Consider the following 4,300-nt stretch of genomic DNA (forward strand, 5'->3'; position numbering starts at 1 on the left):
CACTGCTGCTCTCGGGCCGGGGTAGCTGTCACCCCCGCCGCCTGACGCAGTCCCCGCTGCCCATACACAGCAAGGCCTGGAGCCCCGGCCGGCGCCCACCGCGCCCACCACGCCCTTCCACGGGACCCCAGCGACCTCGGGGCAGTGGTGACATCAGAAGCCCGATAGCAAGGCTCACAGGAAACCGCTCGAAGAGATCGCACACTAGCAGATGTGTGTGAAATACTGGTTTTTAATTGGTTGGCACAAGATTACAACCTCTAACTCCACGCGGAAGGAACCGGCTGATCACACAGAGGGCTCGGCGCTCGCGGCTGAAGCATCGTTTACAGAGGCAGGGTGCGGAGCGAGAGCTCTGGCGGACACCAGCTCTCCCCGAACCACAGGGGAGGCCGCACCCATGGGAAGGTGCGAAGGCGGCGAGGTCTCTGCCTTGGACAAGGGAAAGCGGAAAACACGGTTTCCTTCCGCCTTCTCCGGGCCAGACTCCAGCGCTGGCAGTGACCGGAAGGAGCACTGTCCAGACGCAGGCGAGAGGCGCGCCTGGGCAGAAAGGGAAGCTTGACTTTCCATGCAGGGCCAAGCCAGACAACAGAGCAGAGCAGAAAATAAAGGGAAGACAGTTCGTGCACCCACAGGCCAGTGACCCCTGACCCTGCAGCGCAGACGTCGGGGTCCCCCCTCCCGCGTCAGTGCCACTGCTTGGGGCCCCGTCCCCCTCTTCCGCCTGCCGGCCGCCCCACCGCAGCTCCGTCCCAATGCCACAGGGAGGACCTGGCCGCGGGCGACCCGGCCAAGCTGCCCGCGCACCCCGGCTCCTGGGGAGGCTCCAGCACAGGCTCCCGCTCACTCGGGGTGAGGACAGCTCCACACAGGCCGGGACAGAAGGGTGCCGGGCAGGCCCTGAAATAAAGGCTCTATCGGCTGCTGGGCCGCTGCTGCAGGCTCCCTTCCCACCTTCACATCCGACTGCGACAACACCGCCAAACCCTTACCCACCAGTCCTCACCAGAGCCAGTCCGGGACCTGGGAACAGACGCCCCGTAGACGCTGGGACACGGCCTGACCAGGACGGCTGCCCGCCCCTCCAGCCACACCTCTGCCTCTGCTCAAACGCAGTCAAGAGCCCCCGAGGCGCTCGGAGGCTAAGCCAAGCCCTGGCGGCAGGTGGACTTTCCCAGGGCCTCGGGTCCCCTCTGCACTGGGTCCTCAGAACCAGTCCGGACCTCCCCAGCGCAGGCCATCTACAGGTAACTCTTTCTCCAGAACAGGGTAGCAGAGGCCAGGGCCCAACCCCGGAAAGCTTGCTCTCCCAGGGACAGAGGCAGGGTCTGGCAGGCAGGGGAGTGAGGGGGAGAAGGGTACACGGTGACAAACCCGCTGGGACGACAGTGCCGCGGATAAGCCAGGTAAGTCTTAGGGTTCCAAACTGGGAATGTAAACCAGAGAAAACCTGGAGTGATTAAACAACTGGCCTCTAGACAGAAGGGCGGCTCTCTCCACCTTCACCAGCACCCTCTGCGGCCTGCTTTGTCCTTAGTCCCTGGGGTTTTCCCCAGACCGCTCCCCAAGGAAACAGCTTCACTTTCTGGACAAACTCCAGTTCACCAAATCACTGTAAATAAAGCCTGAGACCTGATTCTTGCTTCAAAAACTGTGTCAGGGGACGGCCAGAATTGTGACTACAGGCCTCAGCGTGCCAAATGAACACCAAACACATTCTTTTTATCTAGTAATTGTGTTTTTGTACTGGGGATCAAACTCAGGACCTTGCACTAACCCCAGCCTTAATTTTTTTTTTTTTTTTTTAAGAAACTGAATCTGGATACATAGTTCAGGCTGGCCTCCAACTAACTCACAGTGATCCTCCTGCCTCAGCCTCCTGAGTGCTGGAGTGACAGGTGTGTGCCACCACATCTGGCTTTATTTATAATTTCTAAGGGAACTAGGACTACCTTGAGTGAATGGTGCCATTTTTCCAGATGGCCAGTGAGGCTTCTCACATCACTGCAAGTTATCAGGTAACCACAAGCTTTGGGAGCCAGTGTAAAAGCAGGCCAGGGGCGCAGCTGCCCCAACACAGCACGAGTCGCGCTGCTGACCTCTAAGGGGGGTGCACTGCGGCCGTCGGCTCCGTCCACGCCACCTGTGGACCGCAGCTATCTCTTAGGGCCTGCAGTCAACGCTCCCCCGTTTAGGATTTCTACCTCAGAATCTCCAATGTCTCACAGCTGTAGGCAATACCTCAGGGGTCGTGGGAAACACGGCCCTCTTCGGTGGCGCAGTGACGGAGGCAGCACCATCACCGATGCCAACTCATATTTCTTCTACAGCAAGAAAGCACTGGCCCTGAGGTGATTTTCCCCAATTCTAAACCCGATCTCAACTGGACAGGCTGGAGTGCACCTCAGAGACATTACAGCCGTCCAGCTGTGGCAAAATCACAGTGCTTAACAAGTTCCTGCTGCGAGTTCAGGTTTCCGGCTCCATCGGAGCGTGGGTGCGGCAGAGGGCGAGTGCGGGGCCGAGTGCCAGGTGGCTGAGGGGCTTCCAACGGGAGACTGGGAAAGAAGGGCAATGTCTGCACCCCGCAAGAGTGACCTTTCCTTCTAAGGGAGCCTGAGGGACTTCACACAGGCTGACTTTTAACATCAAACGGAAAATGTTTCTTGGCCGTGAAGGAAGCTGTCCGTGTAACAACGCATTTACAGAAGTCCTGCAAACACTCAGGGCAGTGACCTCCTGGCTCCCTCACCCCCGGAGTGGCCCTCAGTCCCCAGGGCTTCACAGGGAGAAGGGCAGGGGGCACAAGCCCTGCAGTGCTGCCACCCCGGGGCCTCGCCCTGCAGGTCAGATGGGCGCTGGACACTGGAAAACAAGAGGCAGTGGACTACCTGTTCTGGCGCTCATGCCAGCTACGGGATCTATGTGGTCGGCCCCCAGCGGCCCACGCTCACAACTCGGTCATAGCCCAACGGATCATGTGACCTCAATGGCATTTCCTCAGCAGCTGTAATTTATAAACTAGGAAGAAACAAAGAAAAAGAAAAAAAAACTGGGCCGAGGATGTAGCTCAGCGGCACCTTGCTGGCCTGGCAGCCGCAAGGTCTAAAGTTCGATTCCCGGGGTGCCTCGGGGGCTCCATCCTGAGTCTGCAGGACCCTGTGGGCCGCTCAGGAACTCGGATCCAGGACAGGCAGGCTGACTGGGAGCCAGAGCCGAAGCCCGGTCCTGACACACCGAGTGCTCCCACCCGGCCCGAGGAGCCATTCACACGGGCGGTTTCCGCACTGTTTGCTTTCCCAAAGATAAACATTGTTGAAAGCATAGGTCCAGGTCCGACCAACCCATCACAAAAGGACTCCAAGCACACAACAGGAGGATGGCCGTGGTGCTGAAGGGGCCTGAGAGGGAAAGCCCGAGCCTGCTCACCAGAACCGGAGCCTGCAGCGGGCAGCAGCTCCCACTTCCGGTCGAGGCCCAGTCCCCGTGTCAGCGCGGCGGCCCCGGCTGACCCCACCCGGCCCACTCACTTCGCAGCACAGCCACGCTCTCCGCCCAGAGGCTGCTGACCGCCACAGGCGGACTCTGGGTAGTGCGTCCTCGCACCAGCCCTGATCAGAGGCTGAGCCGCGTATCCCTTTCCCTACCGCCTTCTCCTGCGAATTACGTTCAAGCCGTGCAAGCTGTGCCGTGAAGGTGGAGCGATCTGGAAGTCGCACAGTTTAGATTTTACCCAGAGATTAAATTTACTTTCTTTCCTCCTGACCTCTTTGTTCTCTGCCTGAGCCCCATTGGGCCCCCGGGGCTCTCACGGGAAACTGCGGGCACTGCCTTCTGGCTCCAGGTTTAAGGTTGGAAGAAAGAACAAACCGAGAAGACGGAAAACTTCAACATTCACCAAGTGCTGTCCCGAAAAACACTTAACACTTAAGTGACACAGGGCTACCAGCTGTGTTTCTCCCCATGGGAGGGAAAAGCAAAGGTTCTTTAAAGTCTGAGTGTTTATTAGAATCTCTGATCAAAGAGTACTACGATTTTAACTTCACATCTTGGCCATGTCCGACGGGAGACGCTGCTGAAGGAGCAACAGCCTCCCGCCCGAAGCCAGGGACTGGTCAGTGCCACCCTCTCGGACCCGCCCCCCATGTCCAGACCCTTCCCACCCTCACTTCCCCGGGACCTGTATCACAACACCTGTGTGCAGACAGCAAGGCCCTGGCGGCCAGGGCGCGACGGCCAACGGTTGCGCGGCCTCCCCAGCACCGCACGGCCCAGCCCGTGCCTTCGTAGCCGGACG

Source organism: Fukomys damarensis, unplaced genomic scaffold, assembly GCF_012274545.1.
Source record: "Fukomys damarensis isolate Sample0158 unplaced genomic scaffold, DMR_v1.0_HiC HiC_scaffold_20, whole genome shotgun sequence".
Classification (NCBI taxonomy): Eukaryota; Metazoa; Chordata; class Mammalia; order Rodentia; family Bathyergidae; genus Fukomys; species Fukomys damarensis.